The sequence below is a fragment of the Lissotriton vulgaris genome, chromosome 6 (genome assembly GCF_964263255.1).
Source record: "Lissotriton vulgaris chromosome 6, aLisVul1.2, whole genome shotgun sequence".
Classification (NCBI taxonomy): Eukaryota; Metazoa; Chordata; class Amphibia; order Caudata; family Salamandridae; genus Lissotriton; species Lissotriton vulgaris.
This window is the reverse complement of record NC_141694.1, coordinates 427,311,877-427,337,392: the sequence shown is the minus strand read 5'-3', so window position 1 is coordinate 427,337,392 and position 25,516 is coordinate 427,311,877. Positions and strand designations below refer to the sequence as shown.

Here is a 25,516-nt window from a genome sequence, read left to right as displayed (position 1 = left end):
TACATTTACATGCTATATGTATTTTGTATATTATGTATACATATTAAATACAATGTTCTTAATAATAATTCATATTTGTAAGTAATTATTATTAGGTATATACTAAGCTTTTAAATAAACAAAATCTTAATACAATAGAAAATAGTAAGTCATTTATACAGTTGCATACAATGTTTGATATGTATTTTTAAATTATTTACATACATGCATACAATTATTAATAATAATAATTAATATATTATATTAATTATTATTATTAATTTACAAATGTAAAATAATTATTAAATATTTTACCAAATAACATAAACATATTTTGAACATAATCATTTAAGTGTAAATTCGGATTTCTATTTATTTACAATATATATACATAAATAGGATTGATAATAAGAATAAATAATATTTATTATTTATTATTTATTATTATTATTAATTTACAAATGTTACATATTTGTATAGTAAGTTTAAAACTAAAACATCAATGTAAATAATATATAAACTCAAGTTTTATTGGTTATATGTAATTATTACAATGTAAATATATTAAATTAAGTATTAATAATGATTAATAATACGTTATTATTTTTTATTAATTTGCTAAGGAGATTTATTGTAAGATTATTTTTATAAGTGGTAGAAAAAAATTTATAACATTTTAAGTCTAGGAGTATATTTTATTTTTACTTAGAAGATTGTATTTAATATGTTTAAGTTTATATTAGTGTTTAAATGTGACTATTTTTAACCACGTAAGGTTATTTTGCTTCATTAAGGACTGGAGAAGCTTGCGGTTGGATGCTGCGTCGCGTTGCGAAAGGTAAGGTGAATTTTAACTATTATATGTTATAGAGTAGTAGTGTTTGACTGTATTTTGGAGGCGTGTAGTGTTACTGTGTGTGTTTAGTTGTGGCTTTGGTATGTTTTAGGTGTTACTTGGCTTTTACGGAGGTGTCGTGTGTGTTTCAGGCCTAGTGTATTTTCTGAGTTTGATGTAAAAATATGTGTATTTTAATGTTTTACTGTAATGTTTATGTATATTTGGAAATGTTTGGGGGCTTTGTGTGGGTGGTTTTGTTTTTGATATTTTTTACAGGTTCCGGGATTTCGCCGTTTCGTTCCGGAGAAGGATGCAGGTTTTTTTTGGAGAAGAGATTGTATTACTTTATCAAAGTATTGTGTTTATACTCTCTCTCCTTTTCTCGTGGTTTCATGGAGCGATTTTTACTCTTTTTGACTATTTTTCGGGTTTTTTAAGGGTATCCATTTGGATTGGGAGAAGACCATGTGTTTTTTTTTTTTTTAAAAAGTGTGTGTATGTCACTTTAATTAATAAAGTTACCATACTTTTTCTTCTGGGATTTCCTGGAGCGTTTTTTCCTATTTTTACTTGTTTTCGGGTTTTTGAGGTTTCACAAATTGGATTTGTAATGGATTACCCGTGGAGTACACGGATTACAAGTGGTTGGATTACGTATTCTTCTGCAACATGAATTGTGAGTTTTTTAATTTGATGTGATTTGGGTGGGAAATGTGAATGTAATTATTATTGTTATATTTTATATCATATCAAATATTGCTTAATTGTCTACAATTTTTTTTGTACATAAATATGTTAGACAATTATGGAATATTTATTATGATATTACATTTTTATGCTACTTATCACAATTGTATTAAATAAATGAGAGTATTGTAATTTGTGTGTAGATAATTCACAGTAGACTTTTGGCTATTAAGGATAGATAGTCCGATTTGGGTTACTGATTGTTGTATACGTAGCTCTTGGTAGCTCTGTTCTTTTTGTAAAGCTTCTATTAGTTTTTGGACAGTGGCTTTTCCTCTGCTAGTGGTAGCTTGAAATGCATTGTGCCATCCTTCTACACTGTTGTTAGTTTTAGTTTCTTGATTCAGTGTACTTAAATATACATTCCACCAAGCTATGTTAAATCTAGGTTGGCTTCTGTGTCCCGATCTATGTAGCCTTCCCACCCATGTATCCTCGAAGTAGTCTAGGAGTGGTGGTAGTTTTTCCTCATATTTTTTGTAATATGAGCTATCGATTAGGATGTTATAATGTCCTGCTATGTCTGTAACAGGGACATATGATAGGGCTATTAATTTTTTTATTTGGTATCCAAAGGTGCTGTCTGTAGCATATTGTATGCTTAATGTAGATTTTTGGAGATGTCTCCAAATGCTTTGATTAAAATGGTAATAGCAACCTTGTATTGCTGTGTGTGGAAAAGTTTTTAATATACTATTGATCATAGCTAGTTCGAAATCAATAATTATTTTCTATGGAAAATAATTATTTGTTTCCTGTTTTATTGTGTTTAGGACTTCTGTGTAAGTATTTTGTTGTTTGTTGGGCAACAAGCAGTAAATAAATGGGATGTTAAAATGATGGTACAATCCATGTATGCTGTAGAGTTGGTAAAATGGTTTAGGACATGTTTTAAAAGTCCCATCTATCATCCAATTTTGGCACTCTTGTAATTTTCTAAGATTGTTAGCAGTACCAAACATTATAATTCGTTTGTTAGGGCATTTGTTATCAAATAGTAAGAATGGTTTCCTATTATGTGTTATACTCAGTTCAGCGGGAATAATAACTTCTTCTAACGTTTTAGGGATAGGTTGAGTAGTTGTAGTGACTCTTTTTTGTCTTGCAATTGTGCGTTTTAGGGAGTCAATTAAGGGGAGTTGGCCAGAAGCATGTTGAGGAACTTTTAAGAGTTCCTCTTTTAGTATTTGAGTTGTGAGTTTGTCAGTCCCTGTACTTGCTTCTTTTATGCTTTCAAGGGCATCCCTGACCTCAATTTCAGTTATATTAGGGGGTGATTGTGTTCCTTGGTAGATAGTACATTAGCTTCTTCTGTTGTAGCCCTACCATAACATTTATTAGAATAGTATTTGCTACATTTCCAAAATACTTTGCGTGCTGACTGTTTTTCTTGGGTATAAACATACCCATATAACATAGTAAAAGCTTGTTTTTCTGCGACATAACAAACTCTGCACCTTCAGTCATGTTTCTATTTGTAGTGCTAGGAAAGGTTAGAAAGAAATATATTTTAAGTTTGAATACTGATGTTTTATATGCATTCATATTTCTATGATTATACTTACATTTGTTCTTTGTTGTAATTCGAAATGTTGAGAAGGTGTTTTCAAGCTTTTTCTTGTATTTCCTTGTTATATTTCTGTTGGTAGAAAATGAAAATAATTAGATAATCTAATATTTTATTACATTTTGAGCTGTTTCTGGGGGGAAGCTGTCTTGTAGTTAGCATTTTAGTGTTTTTAAATAATTTACAAATTATACTTACATTTTTAATTTGTGTAGTCTTTAGCTTTATGGAGTAATTTTTTGGATGTCTTCGAAAATTCTGTTAAGAAGATAGAATAAAGATAAAATGTGTATTAGAAATTTGGGTTAAACTAATGCAGTTGGTGTGTTAGAGAACATTTAAAAATACTTACAATAAGGATTTTGTAGTAAATAATCAGTTCAACTTTTATTGCTGTGTTTTGGAGATATCTGTAGAAGAAATGTAAAAGGTAAAAAATAAATGTTATTTAAACTGTTTAGAGAAATAGTTACACTTTTAGCCTACTACTTTAGTTTTATTTAAAAATTAATTTAACTTACTTTAATTATTTCTGTAGGAGTCTTGTCTGGAAAAGTAGTTTTCTCAGGAAACAGTTGGTCAGAGTCACCTTCTTCTTTCTTTAGATTTAGAAGCAGGAAATAGCAGTAGCAAAGTAATCATTTTATAGTGTGTATTTGATTAGTTACTTCATTTGATTGTATGATTTAAAAATGGGAGCTTTTCAATGGTTGTTTTGAATTTTTTAAAATTTAATTGCTATGTTTGGTGTTGTGGAAATGCTATTTACTTAATACTTTTGCTGTAACCCAGGTTTGTTTTTCTTCTTTTTAAAATGTATGTAATATTAATTTGCACATATTTGTTAAAAGTATCCTGTTTATTTATCAATTCACTGCAATGTTCGGGCACATTTCAGCTTTACAGCCAAAATTCCAGAAGCTGGCCTTTAATGTGTCTTGTGATCACTCTCTTCCACCAGCTGCAGCTCATGTTTTGTTTTTACTTTGTTTATTTACTTACCTAGTCCATGCACATGAAAAAAGGTTTGGGACTGCAGGACTGGACACCATCTGGATGGAATCTAGGCTTTTTTGTGGAGACACACACACAAAACACCTACATTAGCTCACTTTCGCTCCAATGTAGCTGAAACGGTGTGTTGTGTAGTTCCTATGTATCCTATCCAGAATATGCACGTTCGGATAATATAAACTGTGGGTTTGGTGGCAGACTGGTTCCGAGCACCCCCACCGAGAATGTTAACCTGTTTGCATTAGCTAGCTCAGAGTGCCGCTAGAATCTTTTCTTTTCGGGGAGAGAATTGTTTCCGGGTACATTAGAACATGACAACCCTGATCTCTCGTGGAAACAATGTACGACCTTTCGCTCAGTCAATCGTGCTCACCTATTCGATCTCAAAGAGTTACACAGAAGAAACAGTTGGGCGTGTTTACAATAAGAATTTATTGCACAGTTGTTCTTCAATGTAAAAAAGATGTGCTGCAACAACCGTTATACAGTAGCAGATGTATATGTTTAGCAGTACAGTGAATATAAAAGGATACTATAGTGTTACCATCTTGCAATGATCATGAATACATACATGATTATAAAATGCATGATAAAAGAAAGCCTGCACTACTACAATGCCTGTCTAGATGTACCTAAGTATACCTAGCATGTGAGTAGGTGTGAAGCCAAGAATCCCTCTAGGTTTTATTCTAACCCCATTACCTGAATTGAGAGAGTGTGGGACCCCGTACTGGTCTCAAGCTGGACACCCTGTAAGGGATGTGTTAGACCACTGTCAGCTGGAGCGTCTGCATGCAGGAGCATCAGCGTCTCTGGTCAGTGTGTCGGCTGGGAAGTCTCAGTCTCCTCTAGCTAACACTAGTAAGATGTGCTGTTTTTATACAGAAAGGGGCAGATTTACAAGCCCCTTGCGCCTCATTTACGCCGCCGTTGCGTCACTTTTGTGAAGCAGCGGCGGCGCAAATCCTGCGCCATGGTGCAGGGTACTTACAACGGGACGCATCTAGGAGATGCGTCACGTTGTAAAGCCCTGCACCACATGTAGGCGTTCCTGTGCAGGGGGGGGCATTCCGGCGCAGGAACGGCTCCCAAAAGTGGCTGAGTGAAATCTACAAGATTTCACTCAGTCACTTTTGTGGCCATGCTGCGTCAAAACCCTGCACCTGCTTGAATCAGGCGTAAGGATTGATGCAGCATTAACAAGATAGGGCCCCCCAGAGCATTGCTGGAGCTGCGTCGCATTTGCGACACAACTCCAGCAATGTGCCACTTTCGCGGAACTGATGTGGGACGCATCTGTGCTGTTTTTGCCCCATGGTGCGCCGCATTATAAATGTGGCGCATCCATTTTGGCAGAGCTGTGGCGCACAATAACTGGTGCATCCCTGCTGATATGCAGGGATGCACCAGTTATTGTAAATATGCCCCCAAGTATCTAGGGTTCCTTTGTCCCTCGTTTCTTGTATTGGCCATTGTTGGATTTGAAGATGACGTATTGGATTAACCTTGTCTGTAGATATTAGTCAGGTGGTGTAGCCTCTACCTGGTTTCCAAGAACCCTTATGAATATTCATTCATACTGTGTGAGCCTATTGATGAAGTTATAGGATGCTATTGTTCAAGGAAAAACCCCTACTTCTGTGCCCAGGACTAGAACTAGGTAAAGGTTCATTCCTGAAAGGCTTGTTACTGTATAGTGTAAGGCAGGTAATGTAGGTGAAGGTGAAGGTGTATGATATTACCCGGGCATATATTAGAGTACCTATATGGAACATAACTGGTGTCCCTCGATCCCCAATTCAGTGCGGGAAGCAAAAACCTCGAGTCTGCACAGAGATTCTTCAAAACTACTGATGCAGGATGTATTTTTTGTCTTGTTGCCTGCAGCCTCTACCCCACCCTTTTCCAACTTATTACAGTATGAAGACACACCCCACCCTATGACGACTTGGGAAAGTGTGGTGACAATGCTCTTCACTCCCTGATTGACATGGAACCCCGGTGCTACAGGGGTTCAGCCTGAAACGCCCTGGGCAAACTTGAGCTCCAAGTTGTCAGGAGGTGGAGCTCAGTCCTTGAAGCTATGTCTTTGCCGTACTGAGTACCTCACAGGCCTCAGGGCTGTGGAATCATCAGTTCAGCAAATAGTCACTTCAGGCAAGATTAGAGGGTCCGGTGTTGGGAATGGGGAGGCAGGCTGAAACATGACTGGGGTGAGTGCAGCAGCTTCCGCCCTCCAGCCATCAGGATTGACTGTGGGCAGGTACATTAAAAAATAAAATAAAAACACTGTAGGAGATTTAAATATGATTTCAGTTTGACCTGTCCTAGGTTGGAGAGATAAAGGGGGTAGAGCCCTGACGCCCTTTAACAGAAACCGCCCCTGCTGCAGTCTTATTATTTTTGTTATTAGATAAACAAAGAGCAAAGAACTGAAACAATACACAGCATTTCAATTGTAAACTGGCACAAACAACCATAGCAGAACAGTAATAAATCCATCTGAATCTTGTATGAATGTATGTCTTTATGTGGTGGTATTTAGGCAAAGTGGCATTGCACCACAGAACACTGAGCAAGGATGAGAGCACTAACATATGATTCAAGATTGTTTACAGTAAGTCATGTCAAATGTAGATTCCTAATGTGCAGGGTGGAAATGTCCTATAACAGAAGCATGCCTTTACTATGTTTCTGAATTGCAGGAGGGTGAAATGATTCTGCTGTTCATGGAGATCTTATTCCATCTCCTGAGTGAATAGTTGAAGAGCGCCTATTGAAGGCTTGTCTATTGGTGTTTTTTCATCTTGAGTGTCTTTGCCTCCAGTCTGTTTATATTCTGCTTCTATTTTGGCAAGTTCTGCCAGAAGTGGGTAGTCCTTTGGCCATATGTGCTAAAGTGTAGCTTTTGATGGTCTTGTTGGTAAAACACATTGTCTTGAAAATGATGTGAGCCTGGGTGTTAGAAATTGGGATATTGGTTAACTGGGGTATAAACCTTGGTCAAACAGCAACCTCAATCCTAGTTAAGGTAAGTGTCAGGCAAACTCTAAATGAACCGTTACTCACCATCAGCGAGCTTGGCACGAGCAGTCAAGCTTAACCTAGAGGTAGTGTATAAAATATTTGTGCAACACTTCAAATAGTAAAACTGTAAATACACTAAAGTAAAATATACCACACCAAGTTAAACATATAGCAGCCGATTAGGATCGCGGACGGAAACGTGTTCCGTCCGCCAAGGAAGCGGCCAAGTTACTCCAGAACGCACCGCGGATAAACCTCCGTTGCAATTGGGATACAAATGGGACGAAAGTATGACCGCAGCAGACGGACCTCACCAAACACCGTCCGCGGCGAACGGAGTGCACCTGAGACCGCCGCACGCGGACGGAACCGATGAAACACCGCCCGCCGTGGACGCACTTGACCGCGGGAACAGCCACATCTACCGCAATACCTGCAAAGGGTCCGTGTCCGCGATTAGGATAAGGCCGCCTGTACCCCGGTACGCACCGCAATCCACGGCCGCAGCGGAAACAATGCAACGAGAAACGGTGCATCTCAGCGGAAGGCCAACACGAACAACATCCCTACCGTCAAACCAATGACAAAAAGTGTTGCGGAAGGAAATAGCAAACACATGAAACAGGACTACCACCCACCTGAAACACCAACACCAATCACAAGCTACAATGACACCCCCCCCCAAGTACCTACCAATGCACACTAGTCAACACACCCACCTAGCACCTGACTGCCAACAACCATTGGGACATGACCACGACATACACTATAACACTATAAAATGACTCCCACCCACTACCACAATCCTTTGCATCACAGCATAGCTGCTAGCAAGAGGCCCAAGACGACCGACAGCACACATCAATTGAAGACACACAACCCCCACCCAAACACACCCACCACACTAACACCCACCACACCATTCCTACACAACACACACCTGCACCTCCCAACTCACTCAACCCACACCCTGAGCACCACACACCATGGCACCCAAGAAAAACCCAAAATTCACGGAGACCGAGTTGAAGGTAATGGTAGATGAAATCATCCGTGTTGAACCCCACATATTCAGGGCACTAGTCCAGCAGACCACCGTGGCTCACAAAAATCACATGTGGGACAGGATCGTAAGTAGGGTGAATGCGTCAGGGACCGTGCCAAGGACAAAGCACGAGATACAGAGGCGGTGGCATGACCTGAAAATGCGTGTCAAAGGGATCCGTGCCAAAAACCATCTACGGACACAGCACACTGGCGGCAGCACACCCCCGGAGCCCATACCCTACACTGAATGGGAGGAAAAGGTGTTGGGCATACTGCACCCAGAGAGCCTGGAAGGAATTGAGGACAGAGAAGAGGCTGGTAAGTACAAACCAAGCACCACCAGCACAAGGACATGGTCTGCCTCACACAACTCTGAAGACACATCTCCCAGGCCCCAACCCATGCATGTGGTCCACATACTCACCAAAATGTAAACGACTCCCAACAGGTCCCCATGTCCAAAGGGAGGGCGGTGGTGGTGGGTGGGAGGACACTACTACAACTCCCAACAGGCCCCCATGTCCACAGGGAGGGCGGTGGTGGTGGCTGGGGTGTGTGAGAGGTGGGTGGTGTGTGTGCGACAGGACAGTGAAATGTTATCATTGCGAAATAAACATGTAATGTCCACAGTACTGATCAGCACAATCTTGTCCCTCAGGTGATCGCAATCTGACTGGTGAAACCAGCAACCGGCCGCAAGACTCGCCTCACACACTTCCAGGACGCTCTGGGGACGATGCCACAGCCAGCTCCGGTGCGGAGGATGGAGACGGCCCAAGCAGTCAGCCAGGGACATCTGGCTCATAGGAAATCCCAGGCCCGACAACCGTCGCCTGTGTAACTCCTGCAACACCAGCCACAGTGAGCTGCCGAGCCACCACCACCACCACCTCCACACCCACCAGTACCACCACTCCTGTCTGTGCCACCCTGCCTAACCCACCGCGCGACACAGGGCCATCAACATCACAGCCAACCAGGGAGAGTGGGCGTGACAGGAGTGTGCCGAGGCCACATCAGCCAAGCAGGACTTCCACACACCGTCGGGCTGGTGAAGGACACCCACCCCATCCTGTTGCTGAGTCACTGGAAGCCCTAGCCAGGGTCCAAGCTTCCTACGAGCATGGCCAGGAACAGGCAGATCGTGCCCACCAGGACTCGGTGGACAACACAAACATGTTGCGGGCCATTGATAGCCACCTTGCCCAAATAGTAGACATCATGGGCCAGCAGACAACAATGTGGAGGTAATGGATAGCCCGCAACACCCCCAACCCCCCTCAACCAAGTGTCCAGACGCCACGGGCAGCAACACCACCGCCACCGCCACCTGTGCCCCTGGTGACCGATGTGGCCCCTGAGCAAACTGCCCCACAAGCTGACTCCGTTCCGGCTCCAAGACGGAGGGGCCGTCCGAGGCTGGAAGTGGGCGAGAGCAGTGGGGATGCTCCGTCCACACGCTCCAAGAGGGGCCGACAATGACTCTGAAACTGCCTGAGCCAGCCATTCACCCTGCCAACTATCCTGTCCCACATAGCCAATCATTGGCACAGGTCTGCTGGACTAGCCGGACATCATCCAATCTGGTGTCAGCACGGACATTTCATCTGCCATTACCTTCAACTCACACTCCCACACCCCGCACCTACCTGTAAATATTCACCAGCACCAATGCACAACCTGTAAATAAATAGCACTTACACACTCAATGATGTGTTGCCTCCATGTTTATTCACATGATTGTCTCAGAAACAGACGTTACCAGGTGCATGGATCCAAGTCGTACATAATCATGCCGCTGTGGGAGTGACCTAGGATAAATCAGAGACAGCAAATACACGTCAGCAAACTGAATCACACCCATCACAACACACTGCAGTGCAACATTAAACAAACCACACTCATCACTAAATAATTGAATGAGAGGACACACATCATGTAGACTTGCATGTGTAAAGAAATAAACACACACATATGCAAACATCACATAGCACAACACCCAGCTGATGCACACCACATCCACACAACACCAGCAAACATACATAAGGCATTGTCAACCGGCACTAGAGGTAGTCACTCACATTCAAGGGAAGTAGCGATCAATGAGCTGGCGCCTCTGGTCCACACCTTCCTCCTCACCACTATCCTCATCAGTCGACATGGGTGGGATGGGAGGCCGAGGAACTTGTTGGTCTTCAGGGTCCAAGAGCAGTTCAATGTTATTGCGCAAGGCCAGGTTGTGGAGCATGCAGCAGGCAATCACGATCCTGCATACTTTGCCTGGTGAGTAAGGCAGGGCCCCTCCGGTCTTATCCAGGCACCGAAACCTAGACTTCAGCAGTCCAAAGGTACGTTTAACCACTCTACGTGTCCTTCCATGGGCATCATTGTATCGCATTTCACCCGCTGTAGTTGGATTACTTATGGGACTCAGCAGCCAAGGCCTGTTTGGGTACGCCGAATCGCCTATGTAGGGGGATGAGAGACAGAAATATCACAACCAGAATTGGTGGGTACCCCATGCCACACAGATATCACAACTGTCCCCACCGCATACTCACCAACAAGCCACGCACGTTCTGGACGCAGATTAACCATCAGTTGGGGGACAATGCTGCTCCGCATGATGTGGGAGTCATGTGCAGAGCCTGGAAATCTTGCACACACATGGGATATGATCTTGTCGGCCAGGCACACCACTTGCACGTTGAGGAAATGGAAGTGTTTCCGATTCCTATACACCTGCTCACGTACCCGTGGTGGAATGAGAGCCAGGCCCCATCCACAACCGCCGGTCCTGGACCACCGTGCCAGGCGGTCCAGGACCGGCGGTTGTGGATGGGGCCTGGCACGGCGGTTCTGGGCCGGGCTTGGCCGGCCGGTGTACGGTGGATGATGCAATGTGACTGTAAGGGGGGTCATGAACTGCCATGTCCATTGACATCATCTGCAGGATGTGTTGGACTGCACCTCCCCCGCGGAATACGTGCCCCGCCATGGTGGCGCCAGTGATTTAACATCGTAGCAAAATAAGCATCCGTCCCGGAAGCTTGCACATGCGGTTGCCGACGTGTGACCGTGACAGCCCGTGCACATGCAGCCAATGGGAAGAGGGAACGCGGACTGCGTATGCCCAAACGAAAGTAGCGGAAGCAGTGCACCGCAACACCAGGGCCAGTCATTGGCCCTTTTACAACCACGCATCCAGGGGTGACCAATTGCTGCCGACGTATGCCACTGACATGGGCACAGGCCCCTATATATGTGTGATTACCAGAAGCACAAATTCTACGCTGTGAACCAGTGCTGCCTGTGACCATCACCTCGACCTCCTGCTGCTGAGCTGACCACCGACTGCTGCCTGTGACCATCACCTGGACCTCCTGCTGCTGAGCTGACCACTGACTGCTGCCTGTGACCATCACCTCGACCTCCCGCTGCTGAGCTGACCACCGACTGCTGCCTGTGACCATGACCTCGACCTCCGGCTGCTGAGCTGACCATCGACTGCTGCCTGTGACCATCACCTCGACCTCCCTCTGCTGAGCTGACCACCGACTGCTGCCTGTGACCATCACCTCGACCTCCCGCTGCTGAGCTGACCACCGACTGCTGCCTGTGACCATCACCTCGACCTCCCACTGCTGAGCTGACCACCGACTGCTGCCTGTGACCATCTCCTCGACCTCCTGCTGCTAACCACCGACTGCTGCTGTAGGGCCACAGTCCAGGACCTTGCCATGCAGAGAGAGTGAGAGATGTGGCCTCGTCCCTTCACCGCCGCTGAACTAGGTGTTCTTGTGGGCGGTGTGCTCAGCCACTACGAACAGCTGTACGGTGCACCCGGACAGGTGGTAAGTGCAGTGGTGTACATGTCATTGGCCCTGAGGTGGTGAGTGGCTCCTGTCTTCTGTTGGGGTGCCGGTGTGCTGTGGGACCTTAACATGTGTTGTGCTGGGCATGGCTGGATGTAGATACGTCTATCTGCGTGGTATGTGCTTGTCATACTGTCCACTAACGTTAACCTCTTGTCTCCCATCATGGTAGGTGAAGCTGCACCTTCGCAAGGCGGTGTGGAGGAGCATAGCACGTGATGTACGGGAAGTGGGGGTGTGCAATAGACGAGACACACACTACCACAAACACTGGGACGACATTTCCAGGCTGAGCAAGAATGTAGCGGAGATGACACTGGGGATGATTTCAAGAACGCCACGTCTGGCCTAACGCTCCATGACCCCTCTCATGCACCGTATCATTGCTGTGATGCATCCTGACCTGTCCGACCGGCTAAGTGTGGATCAACAGCAAACTAGCGGTAAGCAGACTGTCTGTGTATATTACTTGGGAGTGCAATGCATGAATTGGTGCTCAGACACTGTAGTCACTTCCGTGGTGCATATGTATCGCAGCAATGGCATGTTGGTGCCATTGGCAGAGTGTAATTTGACATCCAGGTCCGGCATGTTGACACGCCACTTGCTTAGTAGTGGAGTGTTGAACCACATGCCGTAGAGGTCTGTGGCCCCATGGGATGACATGTGTGCATAACTACATGCTCCTGATCTGTCCGCATGCTGTATGTGTTTCACGGGCATTACTGGTACAATCATGTGAGGATGACTGGTAGGGGTGGGCCGTGTGCAGGATGATGGATAGATGTGTTGTGTCACCAATGGAATTAGGGATTTCATGTCCTTCTGTACGTGAGTGTGGCCATGACTTACACCTCTTTTCTGTGCATTTCAGCTTTGGCAGAGGGCACTCAGCCACAGACGACGGAGATAAGTGGTGGCAATGCATCCGGATCTGACTTCACGCACACGCAGACTGACACAGAAGAGGGCAGCCCCAGAGAGGGGGACAGGACCGTCCCTGAGGACTCGCATGTCGAGACACCATCGTCCTCATCGTACGACAGTGTCGGTGAGTCAGCACTGTTGTCACAGACTGGGAGTGGGCAATTAACACCTTCGGTCGGGACACAGCACACAGGGCCCACACTGCCGCCACCTGTACCAAGTACTGCTCGTGCACGCAGAAGTAGGGGGAGCAGAGGGGGTTCGGTGTACGCACCGCTGCCCCTGCCCCGGTGACCCAAAATGCACTTTGTGCTGAGGCTGTTGATCTGCTGCGACAGCTGTGTGTGGGTCAGACCAATATGATCAATGCTTTCCAAGACCACGATAGGCAGTTGGGGAAGGTGGTGGCATTCATGGAAGGGATGCATGGCGATGTTGCTGGTCTACACAGGACAGTTCAGTCATTGGCAAGCAGTGTGTCGTCTGCCATTGTACAATCGCATGGACAGGGTGCAACTTCTGTTCCCACATCTACACCACTGAATGTCTCAGAGGCGAGTGAATATTCGGACCAGGACTCTAATACAGGTTATTGCACTAGAAGCAGCCACAGACAGCACTTCAGGGCACAGAGGGCACAGACACCATCCCCTAGGTCAGCAAAATCTGTTCACAAACACAACGTCACAGACACTGGAGTTCACACACAGGATCCACAAGTGGTGGTGGGGGAAATGCATTCACATGCTACACAGGCATCCCACACTAAAGGTACTCCCAAGGCAAGTGATACTCACAAGTCCATGGACACTCCCTTGAACAAGGTCAGTCCAAAGACGAAGACACCTCTGAAGAGCAGGGACACTCCCAGGGACAGGGACAGCACTAAGGAAGGGGCCACTCCCAAGGGGAGGGACAAGGACAGTCCAAAGACAAAGGCACAGCAAAAGAGCAGGGACACTCCCAAGGACAGGGACACTACTAAGGAAGGGGCCACTCCCAAGGGCAGGGACAGTACTAACGAAGGGGCCACTCCAAAGGGCAGGGACAAGGACAGTCCTAAGACAAAGGCACAGCAAAAGAACAGGGACACTCCCAAGGACAGGGACACTAGTAAGGTAGGGGCCACTCCCAAGGGCAAGGACAGTACTAAGGTAGGGGCCACTCCCAAGGGCAGGGACAGTACTAAGAAAGGGGCCACTCCCAAGGGCAGGGACAAGGACAGTCCTAATACAAAGGCACAGCAAAAGAGCAGGGACACTCCCAAGGACAGGGACACTAGTAAGGTAGGGGCCACTCCCAAGGGCAGGGACAGTACTAAGGAAGGGGCCACTCCCAAGGGCAGGAACAGTGTTAAGGAAGGGGCCACTCCCAAGGGGAAGGAACACACACAGGGAGAAGGTGTGTTCTGGAGACAGGTACACCACAGACAAGTCTGCTACCAAGAACAGGGCACCGTCCAGGGAACAGGGAAAGTACATAGACAACACTCCTCCTACGGACAAGGCACATCCAGGGGACAAGGCTTCTCACATGGACACTGGTGCAATCAAAGACAGGCATACATCACCCCTGGCTGCACTGAGGCTGATGTTGTTGAAGGAACGGAAAACAGATGTCTCCCCGGCGGAGTACCCCCATACCTCCACTCCCATCCTGGCCCGTCAGAAGCTGAGGAAGGAGTCACCTGTTGTTGCATCCCCCATTACACATGATGCTGAGTCCAGGCGGCAGGCACACAGCAAACGACATGCAGTGTCCAGCACGTCCCCAGAGAGCAGAGCCCCAGCAGCAGACGCCTCACCTTTGGTGGGTGATGTTTCATTTGAGTCTGCACCACTTGCCAGTCCTGTCATGTCCAGGGTGCCCTCACATATCCCAAAGAAATGTAGACACACACCATTGACACATGACCACACCACTGTGGCTCAAGTCCAGCTATCCCCAGCTCCCAGAGCCACCCTGCCACCTGGCCCATACAGCCCTGTGGCTCATCAATCCGGTGTTCTCAGTGGCGCATCAGAGGTTCATTCTCAGTTGTCAGATAGTGGCACTGTGTCTGTTGTCTGCTGTCATGCATCATGTTGTGGCACTGTCTCAGTTGTGCCCTCTCCTGTTTCTGGTGCTGGCAGTGTGTCTGGGTCCATGGCACATGTGTCAGTCTCTAGAGCTGTGTCTGTGTGTCACACTCCTGGTTCTGGTGCTGGCAGTGTGTCTGGGTCTATGGCACATGTGTCAGTCACTAGAGCTGTGGCTGTGTCGCACACTCCTATGTCTGTTGCTGGCAGTGTGTCTGGGTCTATGGCTCATGTGTCAGTCACTAGAGCTGTGGCTGTGTGTCACACTCCTGGTTCTGGTGCTGGCAGTGTGTCTGGGTCGATGGCTCATGTGTCAGTCACTAGAGCTGTGGCTGTGTTGCACACTCCTATGTCTGGTGCTGGCAGTGTGTCTGGGTCTATGGCTCTTGTGTCAGTCACTACATCTGTGGCTGTGTGTCACACTCCCGGTTCGGGTGCTGGCAGTGTGTCTGGGTCTGTGGCTCATGTGTCAGTCACTAGGGCTGTGGCTGTGTCTCACACTCCAGTTTCTGGTGCTACCAGTGTCTCAGGTGCAGGTACTTCAGGCAGTGCTCCGTGATGTGCGGTGTGTTTTCCTTCACTCACATCTATTTGGAGTTGGTGTGTATAGTGTCCATGTAAAAGACTTTGGAATTGTCCTTGTCCTTGTGAGGGGTACCTTGCACCACGTACTTGTGCGGCCTCTACTGTACCTGTTGGATGCCAGGGACTGTTGATGCACTTAGCCCCTCTCACGTGCTGCCTCTGATGTCCCTGTTCAGTGCAATGGACTGTTGATGCACTTAGCCCCTCTCATGTGCTGCCTCTGATGTACCTGTTCAGTGCAATGGACTGTTGATGCACTTAGCCCCTCTCATGTGCTGCCTCTGATGTACCTGTTCAGTGCAATGGACTGTTGATGCACTTAGCCCCTCTCATGTGCTGCCTCTGATGTCCCTGCTCTGTTGGCCACAATGCCCTGTTGCTGCTCTGATACTGCTGTCTGACCTCATGTGCTGCCTCTGATGTCCCTGCTCTGTTATGAACACTGCCCTGTTGCTGTTCTGATACTGCATTTTGCCCTCTCATGTGCTGCCTCTGATGTACCTGTGCAGTGCAATTGACTGTTGATGCACTTAGCCCCTCTCATGTGCTGCCTCTGATGTACCTGTTCAGTGCAATGGACTGTTGATGCACTTAGCCCCTCTCATGTGCTGCCTCTTATGTACCTGTTCGGTGCAATGGACTGTTGATGCACTTAGCCCCTCTCATGTGCTGCCTCTAATGTACCTGTTCAGTGCAATGGACTGTTGATGCACTTAGCCCCTCTCATGCGCTGCCTCTGATGTCCCTGCTCTGTTGGCCACAAAGCCCTGTTGCTGTTCTGATGCTACTGTCTGACCTCATGTGCTGCCTCTGATGTCCCTGCTCTGTTGGCCACAATGCCCTGTTGCTGTTCTGATACTGCTGTCTGACCTCATGTGCTGCCTTAGATGTACCTGCTCTGTTGGCCACAATTCCCTGGTGCTGTTCTGATACTGCTGTCTGACCTCATGTGCTGCCTCTGATGTCCCTGCTCTGTTATGAACACTGCCCTGTTGCTGTTCTGATACTGCTTTTTGCCCTCTCATGTGCTGCCTCTGATGTACCTGTTAAGTGCAATGGACTGTTGATGCACTTAGATCCTCTCATGTGCTGCCTCTGATGAACCTGTTCAGTGCAATGGACTGTTGATGAACTTAGCCCCTCTCATGTGCTGCCTCTGATGTACCTGTTTAGTGCAATGGACTGTTGATGCACTTAGCCCCTCTCATGTGCTGCTTCTGATGTACCTGGTCAGTGCAATGGACTGTTGATGCACTTAGCCCCTCTCATGTGCTGCCTCTGATGTACCTGTTCAGTGCAATGTACTGTTGATGCACTTAGCCCCTCTCATGTGCTGCCTCTGATGTCCCTGCTCTGTTGGCCACAATGCCCTGTTGCTGTTCTGATACTGCTGTCTGACCTCATGTGCTGCCTCTGATGTACCTGCTCTGTTGACCACAATTCCCTGTTGCTGTTCTGATACTGCTGTCTGACCTCATGTGCTGCCTCTGATGTACCTGCTCTGTTGGCCACAATGCCCTGTTGCTGTTCTGATACTGCTGTCTGACCTCATGTGCTGCCTCTGATGTCCCTGCTCTGTTACGAACACTGCCCTGTTGCTGTTCTGATACTGCTTTTTGCCCTCTCATGTGCTGCCTCTAATGTACCTGTTCAGTGCAATGGACTGTTGATGCACTTAACCCCTCTCATGTGCTGCCTCTGATGTGCCTGTTCAGTGCAATGGACTGTTGATGCACTTAGCTCCTCTCATGTGCTGCCTCTAATGTACCTGTTCAGTGCAATGGACTGTTGATGCACTTAGCCCCTCTCATGTGCTGCCCCTGATGTACCTGCTCTGTTGGCCACAATGCCCTGTTGCTGTTCTGATAATGCTGTCTGACCTCATGTGCTGCCTCTGATGTCCCTGCTCTGTTGGCCACAATGCCCTGTTGCTGTTCTGATACTGCTGTCTTACCTCATGTGCTGCCTTAGATGTACCTGCTCTGTTGGCCAAAATGCCCTGTTGCTGTTCTGATACTGCTGTCTGACCTCATGTGCTGCCTCTGATGTCTTTGCTCTGTTACGAACACTGCCCTGTTGCTGTTCTGATACTGCATTTTGCCCTCTCATGTGCTGCCTCTGATGTACCTGTGCAGTGCAATGGACTGTTGATGCACTTAGCCCCTCTCATGTGCTGCCTCTGATGTACCTGTTCAGTGCAATGGACTGTTGATGCACTTATCCCCTCTCATGTGCTGCCTCTGATGTACCTGTTCAGTGCAATGGACTGTTGATGCACTTAGCCCCTCTCATGTGCTGCCTCTGATGTCCCTGCTCTGTTGGCCACAATGCCCTGTTGCTGCTCTGATACTGCTGTCTGACCTCATGTGCTGCCTCTGATGTCCCTGCTCTGTTACGAACACTGCCCTGTTGCTGTTCTGATACTGCATTTTGCCCTCTCATGTGCTGCCTCTGATGTACCTGTGCAGTGCAATGGACTGTTGATGCACTTAGCCCCTCACATGTGCTGCCTCTGATGTACCTGTTCAGTGCAATGGACTGTTGATGCACTTAACCCCTCTCATGTGCTGCCTCTGATGTACCTGTTCAGTGCAATGGACTGTTGATGCACTTAGCCCCTCTCATGTGCTGCCTCTGATGTACCTATTCAGTGCAATGGACTTTTGATGCACTTAGCCCCTCTCATGTGCTGCCTCTGATGTACCTGTTCAGTGCAATGTACTGTTGATGTACTTAGCCCCTCTCATGTGCTGCCTCTGATGTCCCTGCTCTGTTGGCCACAATGCCCTGTTGCTGTTCTGATACTGCTGTCTGACCTCATGTGCTGCCTCTGATGTACCTGCTCTGTTGTCCACAATTCCCTGTTGCTGTTCTGATACTGCTGTCTGACCTCATGTGCTGCCTCTGACGTACCTGCTCTGTTGGCCACAATGCCCTGCTGCTGTTCTGATACTGCTGTCTGACCTCATGTGCTGCCTCTGATGTACCTGTTCAGTGCAATGGACTGTTGATGCACTTAGACACTCTCATGTACTGCCTCTGATGTACCTGTTCAGTGCAATGGACTGTTGATGCACTTAGCCCCTCTCATGTGCTGCCTCTGATGTACCTGTTCAGTGCAATGGACTGTTGATGCACTTAGCCCCTCTCATGTGCTGCCTCTGATGTCCCTGCTCTGTTGGCCACAATGCCCTGTTGCTGTTCTGATACTGTTGTCTGACCTCATGTGCTGCTTGATGTACCTGCTCTGTTGGCCACAATGCCCTGTTGCTGTTCTGATACTGCTGTCTGACCTCATGTGCTGTCTCTGATGTACCTGCTCTGTTGGCCACAATGCCCTGTTGCTGTTCTGATACTGCTTCTGACCTCATGTGCTGACTCTGATATACCTGCTGTGGTGCCCACAATGCCCATGCTCAAGCATACACTGTGATTATACCCCGATTATGTGTAATAAAGCAAGTCAATCATGTGTCGTGGTTTGTCGTAGTCATTCCTGCTTGTGTGCTACAGTTGTGTATTTGTATTTGCTTAAAATCAGTGGTTTCTGACACATGACACTCCCCCTCCCAACGTCACGACCCTTGCAGGTACTCCCCTCCAGACAGAATGGTTTGTAGCGTACCTGCGTCGTCGTCGATAGTGGGCCAAGACTTGGACGTGGTGGATCGCGAAGAGTATCGGGTAAGCGTGTAGTGCTGGGTCCATGACGGCGAGCAGCTTGTGGTGGGTATCTCTGCTATGTATGGTATCTTCGCCGTGGGGAATCCGCAGTGTTCAGGCAGGTTGTTTTTCCGCAGAGTTCTCATGTGTATTTTCCGCCATCTTGATTTGGGGGACGGTCGTAGACGTCAGTCCGTACGGCGGAGTCTCTGATTTGGTTACGTCCGCCGCGTGGTCTGGTGTGGTTGGGCGGCGGTGCGTGCTCTTCCGTCACGGACGGACTTTTGACACTCTTTCCTATCCTGATATGGCGGACGGAGTGACCGCGGCAGGCGGACACAGAAACGGCTTTTTCCGCGTACTCCAGGGCTGCGTCGCACTTCCGTCCGCCATCATAATGAGCCCCTTAGTTCTGACTTTACTAAATTAAACAAGACCACAATGATAATAATTCCAAAAAGTAGAACTTGAGATATTGATTATTAAAGATTTTAAGTGAAAATAGCACTAAGGAACACAAAGTGCTAAAATGGGATGTCTGGTCAAGCAAGAACAGGACAAAGTCTAAAGTTCAGGCTGACAGCACTTAAGCACTTGAGCATGGGATGGGTATTGGGACCCTGACAGGCCTGCTGAACAAAAGTACCTTAATCTGAGGTTCCAGAATGTTGCATTGTTCCAGCTTGAGAATGTAATGTGCAGCAGAGGTGAAGCGCCGGTTACGAGGTGCAGTGAGGCTGCGGTACGAGATCCCGTTGCATCAACAACGAGGAATCTTGTCAACAGGGCATGCGATGTGAAGACCAGAGTCGAGGATGTGTTGCAGTTAAGGTGATGCATCGTCTCTGATGAGCAAGGAAGCTGTGATGTGGAGTTTCCGCATCTTTGTAGAGGTTGCCGTCACTGCAAACGCGAGAACCTTGCACAGGGAAGAGCATTGCTCAGTGGCGGTTCAAAAGCTAATTCATCGAGCCGGATCCATACAGACACAGTGATGCGCCTGTATTGATCCCTGTAACAGCGGCAATATGTTGGTTCCAATCCGTGCAGCAGTGGTGAATGTATATTTAAATGATAACCTTTGTTTGGGAGCACGTAGGTATGTTATGTTGGGTTTCTGAGGAATTGTAATTTATAATTCTCTTTATTGTTAAAGTCAGATTTTAAGTCACAGTTCTGAAACTGAAACTTTTAGAAAGCTGGCAATTTCCTGTCCAAACTATTTGGAGCCTACTGCCTAGTATCTGGGCTACATGACTAGGTGAAGCATCAATGAACACCTGTATACAAAATTCTTGGTATTTTCAGGCTGGCGAAGAATTCTTTGATCTCAGACCTATAATGAAAATCACGCTTAGAGGCCCAAATGGTACACACTCAATTTAAGTAGGCTTTGAAATTTAATAGAATTGGGATTTATAACACGCACTACTACCCGGATGTGTCTAGGTGCAGCTGCTCAAATCTGAAGTGTGAGCCTACACGAGGGAACAAAAAGAAAGGCCACTACATGTTAAACTGCAAGGTTTTTAGGGATTTGCTAAAAACCAGGAGGTTATTTTCTGTATTCAGTCCTACTGGGAGTGCGTTCCACAACTTCACTGTCCCTGCCACAAAGCTTCTCCTCCCCAAGTTGCCATTTTGACTTTAGGGACGGCAAAATTGGCGGAAGCTGCAGAACAGAGCTCCATACCAAGGAGATGCCATTCAAATTTGTTTGTCAGGAAATTTGATCCGAGTCCATGGAGTCCCTTGAAGGCAGTACAGAGGACCTTGAATTCGATCCTTATTTTAACTGGTAGCCAGTGCAAGGAGGGTAGGGCATGTGCTACCAATTGCTGTTTAGGGATATCGAGCAGCAGATGGGCTATTGCATTTTGTAGGACCTGCATTTTATTGAGGAGATGGGTACGTATGTTAAGGAACAGCCTGTTGAAATAGTCCAGTCTGGACAGTATGAGCGCTGTCACCACTGCTTTCTGGAGCTCTAGCAGAATAAAGGGAAGGATCTTTCAGATGGTTTTAATAAAAAAGAAGCAGGAGGAGGTAATTGGACTAATTTGCCCCTCAAAGGAGAGTTTGGACTCAAAAATGACTCCAAGGATTTTCACTTTATTAGTCGAAGTGGGAGTTTTGCCCATTTCCGGTGGCCACCATTTAGGTCCCCAGAAAGAGATATTGTTTCCAAAAAGAAGCATTTTGGTTTCCCCTGCATTCAGTTTGTGACCGTTTTCGGCCATCCATTGCCCTAACCTGCGCAGGCATTCTTGAAATCTTAAAGCGGTGTCCGTGTGGTCTCCAGAGAAAGACGCCATGTGTGTGTCATCACCGTTTGACACTGTTTTGAAGCCAAAGGATTTTATGAGCCAGCAGAGTGGGGGTAACATATAAGTTAAAAAAGTGTTAGACTCGGTGAGGAGCCTTGTGGCACCCCACAGGGCAGGGTGAACCAAGATGAGCTATGCCCATCGAGCTCCACCCGCTGTTCTCTATCAGCAAGAAAGGATTTTATAAGGGCCAGAGCCTTGTCCTTGACTCCCATCGAAAAAAGGCGACTAACAAGCTGGTTGTAATCAACCATGTCGAAGGCCGCCGAGAGGTCCAATAGGATCAGTGCTGCCTTCCCGCCTCTATCCAGAACCTCTCTGACTTCCTCCGACACATTTATCAGGGCCAGCTCGGTGCCATGTTGACGTCTAAAGCCATATTGTGCACAATCCAATAACTTGTTGTCCTTTAAGAACTGGTGAGTTCTGTGTTCATTGCCTTCTCGACAATTTTAGTGGACAGGGGAAGCAGCGAGATAGGCCGGTAACGGTTCACATCTTGACAGTCCAAGCAAGGTTTTTTCAATAATGGAAGAATTGATGCCTTGTTATGTTAGGGATTACTTGTATAGCGCCTATCACCGCCGGTCTCTAAGCGCTTACCAGAAAGAACATAACACACTAATGACCCTAGAACCTCAGTTGTTTCACCTCCTATGATGTCATGAAGGCCTTTCTGAAAAGATAAGTTTTTAGTTTCTTTCTGAAAGGTAGAAGTTGCGATTCTGCTTTCAAGGTGGGTGGAAGCTCGTTCCACAGTTGTGGAGGGAGCACGGACAGGGCCCTGCCTCCTTTGGTCTTTAATTTGAACCTAGGTTGAAACAGGTTGGAGGTTGTTCCTGAGCGCAGTAGCCTCCCCGGAGTGTACCTCTTTAGACGTTGCTTAATGTACTCTGGGGCTTTCCCAAAGAGTGCCTTATGGGCCACACAGAGACATTTGAACTGCACTCGGAATTTCACTGGGAGCCAGTGCAGCTTCTGAAGCAGTGGGGTTACATGCGAGTTTCTAGGCAAAGAATGGATCAGCCTGGCCGCATCGTTTTGTATTACCTGCAGCTTCCTCAACAGCTTCTGTGGTAGGCCTAGGTATAAGGCATTACCATAATCAAGTCTCGAAATAACTGTGGCGGATATGATCAATTGCAGGGTGGAGGCAGATAAGATGGGGACAAGCTTTTGCAATTGCCTCAACACACCTATGCAGGATCCTGCCACAGCAGAAACTTGAGGGGCCATTGAGAGGTCTGCATCGATCCTTAACCCCAAGCTTTTTACCACAGAGCCAGGAGACGGAGTGGTTCCTAGCTCGGGGGGCCAGTACAGGTCACTCCAGGGATCCTCTTTGTTGCTAATCACCAGCACCTCCGTCTTATCAGCATTCACTTTCAACAGATTGTTAGTCATCCAGTTGACTGTGAATGAGAGCAGATTCCTCACTGAATCCTAGGCCTCTTTGGTGTTGTCCAGCCGGACTAAGAGCTGAGTATCATCTGCGTAATTAAAGATTTCGCAGTTCATACGCATAAGCTCCTCCACCAGTGGTTGTAGATAGATATTAAAAAGCAGGGGGGATAACGCCAACCCCTGGGGCACCCTCCAGGTCACGTCGCGGATCACAGTTGGTCTCCTAGCTGCACTCTCTGGGTTCGACCTGTAGGGAAATATCCCACAAAAAACATCTGATTGAAGATCCCCGTAAGGAGAAGGGCCATTTGATTCCAACCAAGAGAAATTGGGACAATAGTGACGGGCAGGAGTTAATTGAGGCTGTTATGGGCAGAAACAAAACCACCTTTAGGATTATAATTGGAGATGGCTTACAAATCACATAGTTGAGCAGGAATGCTTCCTCTACCCATGTTATTGGGTTGACCACTTTAAAAATCATAATCATCTGAGGTTTATGAAGCCGAAGCCCTGTCCCGTCAACCGCAGACCATTCCCCTGGTTGAAATCAAGCCAATTTTAATCCCATTCATCATTGATGAGACAAAAATGGCCAAGTTGCTTAAACGTTGAAAAGTTACAGAACTGGACAGGATTCTGCTGAATCTTTTCAGGCATGATTTGTCAATCTGGCCCCCTATGTTTATCTGTTAAGTCATTCTATAGCAGCGGAAGGTCAGGTCCCTGATTCATGGAAGGGAGCTGAAATTATCTCTATTTATAAATAAGGTAACTGACACGATGATGCGAACTACAGACTTTTAGCCTCCTGGATAACATACAGAAAATCTATGCCAGACAAATTCCAAATTGGCTTCTGGAATGGATAATGAACAATAAATCATGACACTCTACCAGGCTAGTTTTAGGGCAAAAGTAAGCACAGTAGACCAGGTGTTTAGACTAACCCCTATTATGTGGAAATACAGATACAATGCACATGCAAATCTTTACATAGCTTTTGTAGATCTGTGGTCAGCTTTTGACCGTGTCCCTAGAGGGAATCTATATGACTGTGTAAGAAAGCAAGGCGTGCCCCCGGTGCTTTTAGATCTCTTGATAGCTCTTCCAATTGACAACTATACTCAAGAACGGTGGAGGCAACAGGTAAAATTAAGCGATCATATGAAATAACAAGTGGGTATACAGGGATGTGTACTTGCGGCTACATTGTTCACAGTGTATATGAATTATTTTATAGATGTCGTCTCTGCAGGCCCACACTGGCCGTTGCGGGCACTGGGCAATCCTCCGTTGCGCCGCAAGGGTGGGGGCCGGTTTTGGGGCCCTAGGGGCCGTTTTTGTTACAGGGTCGTTTTTGCAGCATAGCTGCAAAAACGGCCCTGTAACAAAATCGTCCGAAAACCGGCCCTGGCAAAGAGCGCGGTTGCACCCCCAACCCCCCTGGGGGGTGGGAGGGGGCTGGCCGATCACTTTGCCAGGGCCGGTTTTGGTTCCCAGTCCGACCCTGCCTCTCTGAATGTATTAGTGACTTTTCTAAGTTAGATGGGACCCCTGTGCCAGCTTTTCTATTAGCAAACAATACTTTTCTGATCTTGTGAACCTCAAAGGACCTGCAGACACTTCTTAGAAAATGTAACGCTAATTGTGTAGATGAAGGCGGAGATATTAGTCCAAAAAGAAGCAAATATATGGTGATCAGACCTCACAAGTCTTATAAGGGAAACCTACATTTACTACAGAAGATCCTCAATTGAGTTGCCAACTTTGAATTTCTAGGTATAATGTTTTACAGTAGGCTATCCTGGTCCTCACACATACCAAAGCATAGAGGTATGCTTAAACAAAATGCAGCAGTTATACTCAAACAAGAGCACACCATAACATTTTAACCCCATCGCTGTGGCGGCTATTCCGCCGCAGCGCTAAGAGGGCGGGGCGGCCGCTCGGCGGCCGCATGCTGGTGACCGAACCGCTCCGTCACCAGCCACGGTTGGGCTATGCTCGTGACGGAGCGGTTCCGTCATGTACCCGCCCGCCTAATAGAACGCGCCACGCAGGCACGAAATCAGCGCCGCGCAGGCGCGGCGGCCGGGCAATGACGGAACCATCCGTCATCAGCACAGCCCAACCGCAGCTGATGACGGAGCGGTTCCGTCATCAGCATCGAAGTAGTTAAGCAATTTCCCCAGCCATTGAGGTGTAAAGGTATGAAGTACAGGCAGCGCCTATGTATGGAACTGATCTGTGGAGCATTGATAATTGGTGAAAATAATTGTAAAAGTCTTTATTTTATCTCCCAAAAAGAACACTGCTTGTTGCATTTTTTCAGGATAGGGTCTTCGAAGAATTCAGCATCTTGTGGCATTTAAACATTTAATCTATTGGGTGATGGTATGGACTGTGCCCGAATTCTCACCAGTGTCCTTAATGGA

At 46.9% G+C, this 25,516-nt stretch overlaps 1 protein-coding gene and 1 pseudogene across 1 annotated transcript in view; one reads left to right on the top strand and one right to left on the bottom strand.

Annotated features, from left to right (window-relative positions):
* The window catches only part of HCRTR2 (hypocretin receptor 2), an 880,720-nt gene that overhangs the window by 130,296 nt on the left and 724,908 nt on the right, over positions 1-25,516 (bottom strand). The gene's annotated exons all lie outside the window — the stretch shown is intronic.
* Positions 13,381-14,606, top strand: LOC147707426 (uncharacterized; annotated as a pseudogene).